General features: G+C 29.9%; 1 long non-coding RNA gene across 4 annotated transcripts; it reads right to left on the reverse strand.

The window, feature by feature from the left end:
• Positions 1 to 44: 44 nt before the first annotated feature.
• On the reverse strand, positions 45 to 14,369 carry LOC128134270 (uncharacterized). Of its 4 annotated transcripts, none has more exons than XR_008232621.1 (6): positions 14,143 to 14,369; positions 11,756 to 11,818; positions 11,191 to 11,293; positions 10,857 to 10,887; positions 10,270 to 10,406; positions 48 to 100 (listed from the first exon to the last, which is right to left on the reverse strand). It is a non-coding gene; the product is annotated as an uncharacterized LOC128134270 (long non-coding RNA). The 4 variants fall into 4 exon arrangements; XR_008232622.1 differs by lacking the exons at positions 48 to 100; positions 14,143 to 14,369 and adding exons at positions 11,920 to 12,023; positions 12,134 to 13,932 and having other exon boundaries at positions 8,434 to 10,406; XR_008232624.1 differs by lacking the exon at positions 10,270 to 10,406 and having other exon boundaries at positions 45 to 100.
• Between the last annotated feature and the right edge of the window lie 1,140 nt (positions 14,370 to 15,509).

The following is a 15,509-nucleotide window of genomic DNA, read 5'->3' on the forward strand; positions in this document are numbered from 1 at the left end:
ATATAAATGAACCTTGCATTTTTGCTATATACATAATAACATGTGCTCCCCAGTGTGTTGCTCCTATCAAATTATTTTTCATGAGAAGCTTACAAATAACCTATTAGAGAAAAAAAAAAAAGTTAAAACAAAAAGACAGATTCTTGAAATTCAACATACCAATCAGGCAATGGGCTAAAAGCATGACTTTCAGGAGTCATTAAAGCACCTCCTTATACACACTTTGAGTAAACCCACAAATCATCATTCACATAAACACCATTATATTCATATTTCATATAATCAAGTAACCTACAGTTCCTGATCCATAGACTATAAGCACACATACACACAAACAGAGTAAAATGAACAATATTAACAATCTGTAGTCGATTCCTCTGAGATTATACAGTGCACTGATTTAGATGGTTCTTAAAAATTTAGAGTACAAGTCTTAAGTTAGGTTAAAAGAAGAGGGAAATTGCTAATTCCACAACCAGAGAAAAAGTATGGCTCAAATGGTTCATGGAGCTATGAATATGAATAAAACATTTGGTGCCACCATATCAACAACAGAAAAAAGATGAGATGATCTTAAGATTCATAATCAATTAAGCTTTTATAAATTTATTCTCAGTATATATAGAATGGTAAAAGTTCATTACATATACTAACATAGGATAGTAAAGCCATTCAAATAAGCCCTCTCTCTCTCTCTCTTGACATGAGACACAAACAAACTAATTTAAAAGAAAATCAAGGATAAACATGTGTGAAACAAATGGGACAAAGGTTAATAATGAAATAAATAATTAAAATAAGACCCCAGGCATCTAAAGACGATGGAAAGATACCCTTACTGTTTGAATAAAACTGACTTACTAAGAACTTATGACCAAGATACCCTTACTATATATTATTAAACTTACTACATCAGGATAATTCACAAAGCTTTCCTTCTCCTGTAGAAAAACAATGTAACTATCTTAGGATCTGTACAAAAGGTATATATAATTAAAATATAGAATCATGAAAGTTCACAACATTACTACATTTTGGCTGCTTCGCCATAAAACTGACTTACAGAATCATTACACTGCAATAAAAGAGAGAAATCATCTCACCAAAATGGAAGAGAACTCTCATGCTTGTGCTCCACAACTTTCAACCACAAACCCAAAAAAGCAAAACACATAAGAGTAAATATACATGCATTAAGTGCAAAATGATAAACTCATACGATGATCCAAAATTAAAAGTTTCAATAACATAATGGTGAAACTGCACTAGTCTGTTATAAACAGATCGGATGCCTAAAGATAGGTGGAAAAAAAAAAGACAAAAAGCTCAATTGCAAGAGTTGACAAGAAGATAACCAAACCTGTGCATGAGGCAATATGTTTAGATTTACAATTAAAAGGTTGATAATATGATATAGATATGAAGCACAGAATGGTGAAAGTTGATTAGAATGATTTAAATATGCAGGATGCATGCAAGAGTTGACAAGAGTGGAATCTGAGTAAACATGCATGGACTTTGGGGCCTCTGTGGCAACTGCAGAAAAAAGATGAAAGTTTAAGAATCTATAAATGCTCAATTGGAAAATGAAGAAAGTTCATAACATTGCTATAAATAGATATAATGACTAGGAGTACCAAAAAAATCCTGCATGTAAAAAAAACCATGAGTTTACCAGAACTCAAAAAGGAAAAAACATTTAACTGAAAACTAGTAAAAACTAGAGGGAAAAAAAAGTGAACTTAAGTTCAAATCAGTAGTTAATAATTTAGATTCCATTACACTGCTATAAACAGATAGGAAGCATTGGAATACAAGTTTTGTCTAGAGAAACCCAAAAAGAAAATTATAATAAATTACAAGTAATTAGCACTTTGGTGAATATCATCAATCAACTAACGAAAATGTGTGATAGTTGAAAAATAACTAATCTGACAAGAACTCTTTCAATCATAGAATGGTGAAAGTTCATTACAGGTGCTTTTTTTGCTTCACCAAAAAATTAAACGGAAAACCAAAAGAAAGTCACTATAAGAGGTAGACTTCATCATTACCAAAAAACATTAACAAGAGATATATAAACAACTTATATTATCTCCAAAATAAGAAGGCAAATACTGAATATACATACATACCATCATGCATAGAAATGAATGTGAGTATACATATACTATAGATGCATTAGATGCCACAATAGCAATTGTAGGAAAGAGTTCATATGATCTTAGGATTCATAATCAAAAGTTTAACAATTAATTAAGAAGATTTCAATAACATAATTTATTACATTTCTATAAATAGATAGGATACAATTTACCATCATCCAAGAGTTGAAAAAAGATCCAGCTCACTTGCAATTAATTTACCACCATGCAAGAGTTGACAGGAATATAATAATATATGAGCATGAGGCAATCTTTAGATTTATAATCAAAAGGTGAATACTCTTATATTTATATGCTCTACTTTAGATCTACAACACAAAAAATTACATTACAACTTCTATCATTCAGATCTCTCCCAACGAAATGACTTCTCTAACAATCAAAACCTAACTCCTCTCTTCCGTATATATATCCACAAAATAGACAAGTTAATGGAGATAAAAATAAATGTGATACCCATTTATCCCCTTATTAAATTTCTACCCCAACAACAAAGTACATAAAGATAAATTGGTTGAATTTTCAAAGTAAAATGCCTTGATAAGAAAAAAATGATATGATTTTCAAAATAAAATGCCTTAGAGAAGAAAATACTTGAAAGTTACAATGTTTTTAACACAAATAAAACTGTAACGTGCAATGATACAAGTGGGATCATTTTTTACAGGGAAATATGCTTATTATATAAAAAAGAAAGTACAATGCTATTGTTTCTAGGTAGATTTTTCAAAAAAAAAAATGCCTTAATAATGAAAAATTCGATAGATTTTTAAAAGTAAAATGCCAATGTATCACTTTGAAAACAGTGGAGTAATAGAATAGTTATTTCTATGATTTTCTAGATCAAAATATCATGTAGTTCCCCATCTACTACCCCCTTAAGAACTCTATAAGGACAACACATTTAACAGATAAACAAGTAAAATGTATTAACTAGAAGCAAAATGTAATAAACATGCTAAGGATACCCACTATATAATAAGAATAAAAGTTATAAAAAAGTAATTATAAAAGATAAAGATGAGTTATGAAATAATATATATTTCAAGTGCAAAATGGAAAAAATTCATTTGCAATGCTATCATAGACTGGGCAAATAATACGAATAAGAAACAACCAACAAACATCTCAATTGCAATTTTGCACCACAAATGAGTTGAAAAGAACCAAATCAAAGTAAACATGAATGCATGTATTATTAGGTTCCACCATAGGTACATAACTAGATAGGATTCCTAAGGTTGAAGAACACACACTTGGGCTACCTTTCCTAATGAACAAATCCAAAAGGTTATTAAACAAATGAAAATATATTAATATGGAATAGATAGGATAACACAATGCAAGAGTTAACAAGAACTCAACATGAGTAAACATACATGATTCAGAATCAAAAGGTTAATAATTTATAACCACAGAAAAACGATGAGTTGTTATCAAGCTTCATAATCAATTGGACTGAAGAAAAAAAAACTGTTTGAAAAACAATGAGATGTTATCAAACACTAACAATGAGGTTATTAATAAAAATTCCTAAATGCAAAATGATAAAAGTTCAATGCACTGCTTCATAGATAGGATGCAAGTAAAATGAATAGAGTGGGCGAATAAGAAACAACAAACTATCTCAATTGCAATTTAACACCATTTATGAATCGACAAGAACAAACTCCACATGCATTGAAGAAAAAAGCACAAATGATCTTAGCATTCATAATTAAAAGTTTAACAATCAAGATTTCGAGAAAAATGATACACATTCAAGAGAAGTGAACAATTTCCATCTCCAGATAAGAAGGCAGATATATTACTGCATAGCTCATGTATAACAACATAAACAAGGTCATGGAAAGAACTCAAAAAGGGAAAATAATAAACTGGAAACTAGTAAAAACTATTAAATATGTGAGCACATAAAACTTTATAGAGAGACCCGAAAAAAGAAGGGAAAACAAGGTCAAATCAAAAGGTTACTTATAATCTTAAATTCCAAGAACTGAATTGTAATTTACCAGTATTCAAGAGTTGACAAGAACTGAATCTAAGTAAACAGATGATGTACATTTGGTATAGCAACCATAGAAAAAGATGAATATTTTCCAAAGTAAAATGCATTGAGAGTTGCAACGTTTTAACACAAATAAAACTAAAAAGTGCAATGCTATAAATGGGTTGAGTTTTTAAAGGGAAGTGTGCTTATTATGTAAAAAATGAAGATATGATGTCATGTTTGGTTTGATTTTTCAAAAGAAAATGCCTTCATGTTGAAAAATATGATAGATTTTTAAAAGCAAAAAGCCTTATATGAAATACATAGACATGGGTTGAAGATAAATTTTTTGGGCTTGCTTACTCGTGAACAAATCTAAAAGGTTATTAAGCAAATGAAGATATATTAATATGGGATTGGATCATAAACCATTTAAAGAAGATTAATTTGAAGGAAAAAAAAATGTAAAATATATAAAATAAGGGTAAATAAGAATGGACAAACCAGACAAACTGCAATTTACCAGCAAGCATGAGTTGACAAGAACTGACTTTCAGTGAGCATATATGTGTGTTTTCCTCCACTATAGACTCTGTATAAATAAATTAGATGTTGTTAAGATTCATAATGAAAAGGTTAATAATGGAAATTTTCATTAAATAAAGAAAAAGACCCCAAGCATCTCAAGAGGATGGAAGACAAGTAGGTGAATAAGAAAGGAAAAAACCATCTATCTCAATTGCAATTTTCCACCATTCATTCACGAGATGCTCTTAAGCTTAAAAATCAAAAGTTTAATATAATAATCTATACACTGCTATGAATCGAGTGTCTGAATAAAGAGTTGATGAGAAGACTAAATATGAGTAGAGCATACATGCATTTAGTCATCATAGAAACTATTAAAAACGAGGTGATATGATCTTAATAGAACGGTTAAAAATCAAAAGGAAGAGGAAAGAGCAAACAACCTAAACCACACCACATTAATTAAGGTTGTATAACAAGAAACAAAAGAAGAAACAGTTTTCACCATGAAACTTATAGCCATAGTAGTTTTGTCAAGACTTTTGAGTTAAAAAAACACACTTTAATAAGTATAGACATTCCTTTAGATTGAGGAACTCATATGTAGATGGAATACCAGATATGGAAATCAAAAACTTTAATAGTAAAAAAAAGAGGTAAAATAATGTTTTTAAAATATGGGCTTATTATATAGGTTTTATGAAACTTATCTTGATGTTAAAACTTTATCATTTTGTGGGACAATAAAGTTCACCTACAAATACAATTCATGACAAATCCAACTATTGAGGGATATTCCCAAACCAAACCTTGAACCACAAATACAAACATCACTCAAATCAAATCACTATGTTTCATTATGTATCTTCTTTATTCTAAATGATTGACAAAGAAACTCAAACAATGAACTTAAAAAGAATAGAGAGTAGCAAATATATTACAAATAAATAAAACCAAAAAATTAAAAGATTATCTCTGTATAAAATGAAGAACATGATGAAAAACAAGAAACCGATAACCAAGAAACTCAATGACCTTAATTTTCAAGTTGGAAAGAATTATATAAGGAACCTCTGACATTCAAAAATCAAAACCCTTCAAAAAAAACAAGATGTGATATTAAGATTCATAACAAAATTAAAGAGCTAATAAAGGAAAAAGTTCATTCTTTAGGATTTGCTTCTACAACAACTTAAACAATCTCCATGTTCACCAAAAGACTGTTATCAACAATAAACAAAATCCAAATAAATTTAAAAAATACAGACATGGTAAAGTGGCTGAATGGGTGAAATGGTTTGTATGGAGAAAAATACTGTATAGATAAAGCATGTTTCTTTCTGAATGAGAATAAATGACCTATTACCCTCACTTTCCAAAAAAGTATAGTAAATGTCATCATAAAGAATTGGTAGTTTGTCAAAATAAAATAACTCATTTTGAAAAATACGATAGATTTTTAAAAGTAAAATGCCTTGACAGGCTAAATTTAAAAGTTATAATGTTGTAACTGAAAGAAAACTAAAATGCACGATGTTATAAAAACGAGGTGATATGATCTTAAGACTCATAATAGAAAGGATAAAAAATGGAACCATCAAAGAAAAGAAAAGCTTAGAGAAGTTTACCTCATCATAGACTTCCTTGATACCCTTGTGCTCTTTAATTTCTACACATGTTCAAGATATCCACATAATGATTTGTAAACATGATCATGTTTCTGCACATGAAAGGTAGGATAGTCATATTCTAATATTCAACATACAGTTACTTCTTTCACCTAACAGGAAATGTTAAATGTTGATTTTTATTTTGTTTACAGTTCTCTTAGGTGGCACCTCATCAATAACAGTAATGGGCAAACCCAAAAATTAAATTATTGTGGCCTTTAAAATAATCAATTCTGCATCAGATAAATAACTCTCAATTTTGTTGAATGGAAAATTACATACCTTTGAGCTTTAAAACCTTTCATAACATCTGATCTTTGACCTCCTTCAAACAAGTCATTGGTTGTGAGTTTCTGTCCATTGTTGTGATTGCATGAGTTCTTGTACAGAGTTAGTAAAAATATAAAAAATGTGGGCAAAATAGTCATTTTACATGGGCGGCATGAAGCCCAAAGACCAAATCCAAAAAGGATAAAAAGTGCAAGAAAAACAATCCGAAAACAAGTGTTATAAAATTTGTGTAATTTAAGTGTCTTATAAGGTTTTATTAATATAAATTTATAATTGCAAAAACATATCACTGAATAGAGATATGAACAGAGAGAGCAGGTAAGTCACATGTTTGTGCCCCCTAAATTTTAGCATCATCTCCTGAATACTAAATTAAAATTGCATTGCTCCTGAGGTACAATGAAAAAAAAAAACTAAAATTAACAAACATGGAATCGAAAGGGACAAGTTAATTACACTGCTATTTGAAAGGGAAAAGTTAACTAAAACTAGCATAAGATTAAGGACTTAAAAGCTGTAAAATAGAAAGGGAAAAGTTAATTACACTGCTATTTGATTTTGCTTCAGCAACAATAAAACAACCTAAAAAGGCTCCATTATGTTATCAATAATAGAGTTGTTGAAATTCTTGATTACATTTTTCAGATTAAAAAGAAAGTAAACTCGTTTCCAGACAAGAAAACCTAAATTCTATCTCCAAACCTAAATAGCATAATCTAGAGAAAAAAAAGAAGAAGTCCATGAACATATTACATACATCAAAACCATAATAATAATCAAAAAAAGAATTTATAGATTTTTTAAAAGTGAAATACCTCAATAAGAAATTTTTTGAAAGTTAAAATGCGAAAAGCGAATAGTGCAATGCTTTAATTGGGTTGATTTTTCAAAAGAAAATGACTTGATATAGTAAAATATGATACATGTTTAAGGAAACATTTGAAAGTTTTATAAAAAAAATGTAAAATCTATAAGATAGGATGCACATGAACATGAATAAAGGGGGGTAAATAATAAGAATGGACAAACAACAATTTACCACAAAAGCAAAGGTTGAAAAGAACTGGCTTTCAGTAAACACATATATGTGTATTTCCCTCCGCTATAGCAAAAGTATAAATAAATTAGATATAATTAAGATTCATAATGAAAAGATTAATAAAAGAAAAAGTCATTAACTAAAGAAATCGCAAGAGGATGGAAGAGAAGTAGGTGAATAAAAAAGGAAAAAGATCTCAATTGCAATTAATAGAAGAGAAGAGAAGTCACCTATTTGTGCCCCTTAAATTCTAGCATTATATCCTCCTGAATATTTAAGAAAAATTGCATTGCTCTTGACTCTTGAGGTACAATGAATAAAAACTAACAATGCTGACTGATGTATTATTATTTATTATAAATGATCAAAAGGAAGAGGAAAGAGCAAACAACCTAAACCACACCACATTAATTAAGGTTGTATAACAAGAAACAAAAACTGGAATTCAAGATCATATTAACGCATGAAACAAAGAGAGGAAAAGAAATTCATTATCAGTATTATCAATGATCAAAAGGAAGAGGACTGTAAGTAAAAACACAATAATGTTCAGTTCAAGCAAATAGCTAAATGCTTTCATGAATTGAACTTGTGTATTGTAGCATCTTACCTTCGATTATAAGTTCATAACATTGTATTTTCAATTAAAGGATTGATATTTTTCTTATTTAGTAGGGCATTATACTTTGAAAAATATGCCTTATTATAATTAATAACAGTAAAAATTGTTTTGTATTTGTAAGATATTGCTATAACTGGGTAAGTATTTCAAAGTGCCATGTTGTAATAGGAAGACTGATGCTATAATAAACAAATCAATGAAAGTACATTGTCATTTATTGCATTTATCATAAGATAAACAAGTGTTTCCTTCATCCAAGTCTACTAATGAAATGTGACTTACCACCTATAGTAGTTTTGTCAAGACTTTTAAGATTTAAAAAAATTACATTTTAAAAAGTATAGACATTCCTTTATACTGAGAAATTCATATGTAGATGGAATACCAGATATGGAAATCAAAAACTTTAATAGTAAAAAAAGAGGTAAAATAATGTTTTTAAAATATGGGAAAACTTATCTTGATGTTAAAACTTTATCATTTTGTGGGACAAAAAAGACAATAAAGTCTACCTACCTACCTACAAATCCAACTATTGAGGGATATTCCCAAACCAAACCTTGAACCACAAATATAAACATCACTCAAATCAAACTACCATTCAAAAGAAATTTCTTATAATTAAAAACATCAATACCTCTCAACCTTGCATTTTTGCTATATACATAATAACATGTATGTGCTCCCCAGTTGTGTTGCTCCTATCAAATTATTCTTCACGAGAAGCTTAGAAATAACCTATTAGAGAAAAAAAAGTTAAAACAAAAAGACAGATTCTTGAAATCAACATACCAATCAGGCAATGGGCTAAAAGCATGACTTTCAGGAGTGATTAAAGCACCTCCTTATACACACTTTGAGTAAACCCACAAATCATCATTCACATAAACACCATTATATTCATATTTCATATAATCAAGCAACCTACAGTTCCTGATCCATAGACTATAAGCACACATACACACAAACAGAGTAAAATGAACAATATTAACAATCTGTAGTCGATTCCTCTGAGATCATACAGATAACTGATTTAGGTTAAAAGAAGAGGGATATTGCTAATTCCACAACCAGAGAAAAACTATGAATAAAACATTTGGTGCCACCATATCAACAACAGAAAAAAGATGAGACGATCTTAAGATTCATAATCAATTAAGCTTTCATAAATTTATTCTCAGTTATATAGAATGGTAAAAGTTCATTACATATACTAACATAGGATAGTAAAGCCATTCAAATAAGCCCTCTCTCTCTCTTGACATGAGACACAAACAAACTAATTTAAAAGAAAATCAAGGATAAACATGTGTGAAACAAATGGGACAAAGGTTAATAATGGGGGAAAAAAAAAGTCATGAACTAAAGAAAAAGACCCCAGGCATCTGAAGATAATGGAAAGAAAAATAGGTGAATAAGAAAGGACAAACATGCATTTGTTGCCACCATAGAAACTGTAGAACAAGAATAAGATGATTCTAAGATTCAAAACTAAAAGGTTGATATAATCTAAAGTGGTGTTTGTTTTCTGCCAAAAGCTCTTTTTGACCTCTTATGTCTACGGGAGGAAAGACATTTGTGAAAAAGACTGTTTGCTTTTCAGAAGACAAAGGATATATAAAAAGATCTTTTTGACATCTTTTTCCGGAAGACAAAAAAAAAGCTTCTAACTTTGGAAGACATTAATTTTTAAGTTCTAATCCTAATTTAATATTTCTTTTTCCACCTATTTTAAGATTCAAAACTAAAATTTGAATAATCTACAGACACTGCTATGAACCGAGTGTCCGAATAGAGAGTTGATGAGAAGTAAATATGAGTAAAACATAGCGGCATTTAGTCATCATAGCAACTATATAAAAAGCTCAGATGATCTTATGATTCAATAACAGAATCAGTACACTGCAATAAAGGAGAGAAAGAGAGCTGAAATCAGACACATCCACATTGAGAAAATATCCCACCATAATGGAAGGAGAAGTCTCATGCTTGTGCTCCACAACTTTCAACCAGAAACCCAAAAAAGCAAAACAAATTAAGACCATTATAGAAAAGAAGATGCTTTAAATTCATTAGATTTAGTCAGACTCCCATCTGTCTCCTGTAAGGTATATATCCACATACAGAGAGAGCATCAGAAAAATCACCATATCCATAGCTTCAAATAACTAAATATGAGTAGAAAATTTTGACATTAATATGATCTTATGATTCATAAACAAAAAGATTAATAATCTAGAGGGAAATTGTCAGAAAAGTCCCAATATTTACGGAAACGTTACAGTTAAGTCCTAATTTTTTTTAACATAAAAGCCCCGATTATTTCATTTTGGCTCAAATTAACAAAAAAGTCCTTTTTTTCTTTTAACAGGAAATGACATATTACCATGTAAAATCAACTAACCGGGACTTGTCTGTTCAAAAAAAATAAATTGGGACTAAAATGTAACTTTTCCGAAAATATTGGGACTTTTCTGACAATTTCCCTCTAGATTGCAACTTAGCAACGTACAGGAGTTGACAAGAACTGAATCTGAGTGAGTAAACGTACATGCATTTTGTGTCACCATGCATCATCACAACTGTAGAAAAAAGATGAGATGATCTTAATATTAATATCAAAAGGAAAAGGTTAATGATATCATTTTTAATTAAACAATGTAAAAAGCTCCTTCATTTCTCATCGAGGAAAACCAGAACAATTAGACAGAGTTGAACTTTTCCTCATTACAGTAAAAACTACAAATCAGAGAATTAATATTTATGAACAGAAGTAAAACTCATATAAGTGACACTGATATATCCCTTTATCTTTCAAACCACAACAGAATACATACATTAATTAAAAGTTTAGCCAACAAAATAAAAAGATGAATAATATATACCTGAAAGTGGTACCTAAACACATGAAAATAGTCTACAAGAGGGACATCATATTCAGGCTATTAGTCGAGTTGTTTTGAACATAATGTCCTTCCTGCAAATAGCCTGGAAAGCCCATACCATTAGAGATTAGAAAGATTCAACCAACAAATAGGAGCAAGATAGAAAAGACCATTTGATTCAAAGTTCATTGTTGTGAGTTCATGTACAGAAGAATTAGTAAAAATACAAAAATGTGGGTGAAATAGTCATTTTACATGGATTTAAGGGATATCTCAGTTGCAATTTAACATCATGTATGAGTTGACAAGAACCAAATCAGAGTAAATATGTGTGCATTAAGTAAGTGAAAAAAAGTTCAGGTGAAAAAGAAAAGACAAACCAGCTAAAATGAAATTTACCACTGTGCAAGAGTTGACAAGAACATAATCAATCTTTAGATTTACAAACAAAAGGTCGATGATATAGATTTCAAGCACAGAATGTTGTGAATATGAAGGATGCCTAGGAGTATGAATATGAAGGTGAATAAGAAAAGGCAAACAAGCTTAATTAATTGCAATTTACCACCATCACAGGAATGGATTCTGAGTAAACATCCATTGACTTTGGGTGGGGCCTCTATAGCAACTGCAAAAAAAAAAAAAAAGGTGAGCACATAAAACCTTATAAAGAGACCCAAAAAAGAAGGGAAACAAGTGAATTTAAGGTCAAATCAAAAGGTTACTTACTAATAAGAAAGGACAACCTAACTCAATTGTAATTTACCAGCATGCAAGAATTGAAAAGAACTGAATCTAAGTAAACAGATGTACATTTGGTGTCATCATAGCAACTATAGAAAAAAAAAAGAAAAAAAAAAGATGAGAGGATCTTAGATTCTAAGAACAGGATCATTGCACTGCAATAAAAGAGAGAAAGAAAGAGCTGAAATCAGACACCTACTTGAATGGAATATCCACATTGAGAAAACATCTCACCAAAATGGAAGAGAACTCCCCAACTTTCAACCAGAAACCAAAAAAATAAAAAAGGAAACACATAAAGACCATTATAGAAAAGATGATACTTCAAAATCATCATCATTAGTTATCCTGTAAGGTATATATCCACAAAATAAACAAGTTAATGGAGATAATCATTAAAGAAAAATATTTGTTATATAAGCCATACTGATATCTCTGTATAAAATGAAGAACATGACGAAAAAAAAAAGAACCCGATAACCAAGAAACTCAATGACCTTAATTTTCAAGTTGGAAAGAATTGTATAAGGAACCTCTGTCATTCAAAAATCAAAACCCTTCAAATAAACCCATCAAAGAAGAACCAAGAACAAGACAAGTGACAGATGAAAAACAACATATGATAAACAAAGAATTGAATCTTTGGATCCATACATGCATTTGTTGCCACCATAGGAACTGTAGAAAAAGAATGTGATGCTCTTAATATTAATATTCAAAAGGCACACAATCTACACTCACTGCTATGAATCGAGGGTCTGAATGAAGACTTGATGAGAACTAAATATGAGTAAAAAACATTTAGTCATCATAAGATTCAAAATAGAAACAGTCATATAGCTCTCCAGATTAAGTGCTTAACCCATTAAGCCAAAAAGAAACACTAAATATACATTCCATAGCATGAATATGGTACTAATTAAATAGTGTAGAACACACAATCAGTTGGAAAAAAAACCATAGCATCAAAGAAAGAAATTCCTGACCACACTACTCATGATTCATATAAGCATTTAACTGGAAACTAGTAAAAACTACAAGTGACACTGATGTCCCTTTATCTTTTAAACAACAACAGAATACATTAAAAGCTTAGCCAACAAAATAAAGATAATTAATAACCTAAACACGTGAAAATAGTCTACAAACATATATGAGCAACACAGAAAGAACTCGAAAAGGAAAAACATTTAACTGGAAACTATAAAAAGGTTACCACACAAAAGCTTGCATAATAAGGGAAAAGAAAGAGAAGTTAAGTTCAAATCAGTAGTTAATAATTTAGACTTCATTACACACTGTTATAAACAGATAATCTAGATCTGAAACATGTAAAAATAGAGACAAAATATGACTCAATGAGATGATCTTAAGATTCACAATCAAAAGGTTGTTAATAATCTCAGATTTCAAGAACAGAATCATTACACTGCAATAAAAGAGAGAAAACATGCACATAAAGACCAATATGGAAACAAAGATACTTCAAAATCATCATCATTAGTCAGCCTCCAATCTGTCTCCTGTAAGGTATATATAATATCCACAAAATAAACAGGTTAGTGGAGATAATCACTGAACCTATATCATTGAAGAAAAATAACTTTTACATATATGTGATATCCCTTTATTTCTACTCCTACAACAAAGCACATAAAAATAACTTGGAATTGCTCATCTAGAGAAACCCAGAAAGAAAACACGTTTGTAGATGAACAAATTCAAAAAATAATATATTTATATGGAACAGATAAGCCATCTAACAAAGCATTACGAAACAAGACACATCTCTCAACTATTTTCAGAAATATTCATCAAACCCTCCCTACGATAGAAGGGGAAAACCCCCAAAAAATTTATTCTGATTCATTCTATCTTCTTGTTCTTAATGATTGACCAAGAAACCCAAACAATGAACTTAAGAAGATTAAAGAGCAGGATCAATCGACTATCAAAAACTATTTCAAATAAACAAAACCAAAAGATTCTAAAGATTATCTATGCATAAAATGAAGAACATGATGAAAAACAAGAAACTGATCGATAACCAAGAAGTGGAAAAACCCCCAATTTTCAAGTAGGAAAAAACTGTATAAGAAACTGTTAGCCTTTCAAAATGAAAACCCTCGGAAAAAATCTGTCAAAGAAGAATCAAAAACAAGACAATCGACAGAAGAGAAAATTAAAAGATGCAAAATACAGACATACATGGGTACTTGAAGAGACTTATCATGGGTAGCTTGCTAATGCTGTTGGAGAAGAACGATCGAAGGGAGTGCAGATTGATTACTGATATATGTAGGTTTCTAAAGGCGGTTTATGTGCGCAACGGTAAATATATTTTATTTCCTTATTTCGCGTATCCAACTAACGATTCTTCTTCTTCATGGTTTTTAAGGCGAATCTAAAGATACCTGATTTAAAACCACTTTGACTTCGAGTAAACCCCTAGGATATCATAACATATTAAATTTTCACAGTATTGGTCTAAAGATATACGAAATTATTAAAATTTTTATTTATAACCATCTAGGATATACTAAAATTCTAGTTTATATTTTCAAATATTAAATATTTTATTATAGGAATTGTGATATAATATCTCAATTTTATTTTGTATACTTATATAATCAAGTTTATTTTATATAATTACACAATCATTTTTATTTTGTATAATGTCTCAATTTTATTATAGGGATTTTTATATAATATTTCAATTTTAAAATTGTTTTTAACGGTCGTATTTTAAGATGAATCTAACAAACATGAATAGAGATTTGTCCAAATTCTTTCATTTAACCTTAAAGGATAAACAACAAAACACGAATAATTAAAAACATAATATCATATTTTTTTCATATCAATAATAAATAAAAATAACAAGTTTCATTTACAGTTGTTTTGTCAAATACTATCAAATTTTAATGTTATTAATTACCAAGAACATCAACTACATGAATATTATAATTATTAAGTGGTGCATTCGGTGGAATATATGCATTAAGTCGAACATTATACAATATTTCTCATCTAGTAAAACATTCTAATATGTTGTCACTTCAAACTGGCAAAACTATAAGCATTGGGTGTGATTCTTGTAAATCAACTTTCACGTAATGGCCATTTATAGTGAAATATAGGGTAAGTTAGAGGGTGATTATACACATTCATCGGCAGCCTCACTAAGCTTGTATAGTGGCATTCCAACCTGGGGTATTCCATCCTAATGATGACTAGACCAGAGGTTGACTAGGTCTGGGGTATTCCAACCTGATGGTCGATTGGACCCGACATGCATGATTGTATGTTTTATCGTATGGGATATTTTGGGAGAAACTCACTAAACTCCGTGCTTTCCCAGTTGCTTATTGTTACAAGTATCATCAGTTTTCTCAGGAAGATGAAGGCGTGAATGTACACATTCATCAGCAGCAATGAAGACTTCGCGTTTTAAATATTACTCTAAAATTATTATAAATGTATTTGGAATAAACCTTTTCTCAATATTTTTTTTCTAATTTGGAGGATTTCCTTAAATAAAAATGAAAATTTTTTGTTGTGAAAATGGGACGTGA

The sequence above is a fragment of the Lactuca sativa genome, chromosome 5, assembly GCF_002870075.4.
Source record: "Lactuca sativa cultivar Salinas chromosome 5, Lsat_Salinas_v11, whole genome shotgun sequence".
NCBI classification, from domain to species: Eukaryota; Viridiplantae; Streptophyta; class Magnoliopsida; order Asterales; family Asteraceae; genus Lactuca; species Lactuca sativa.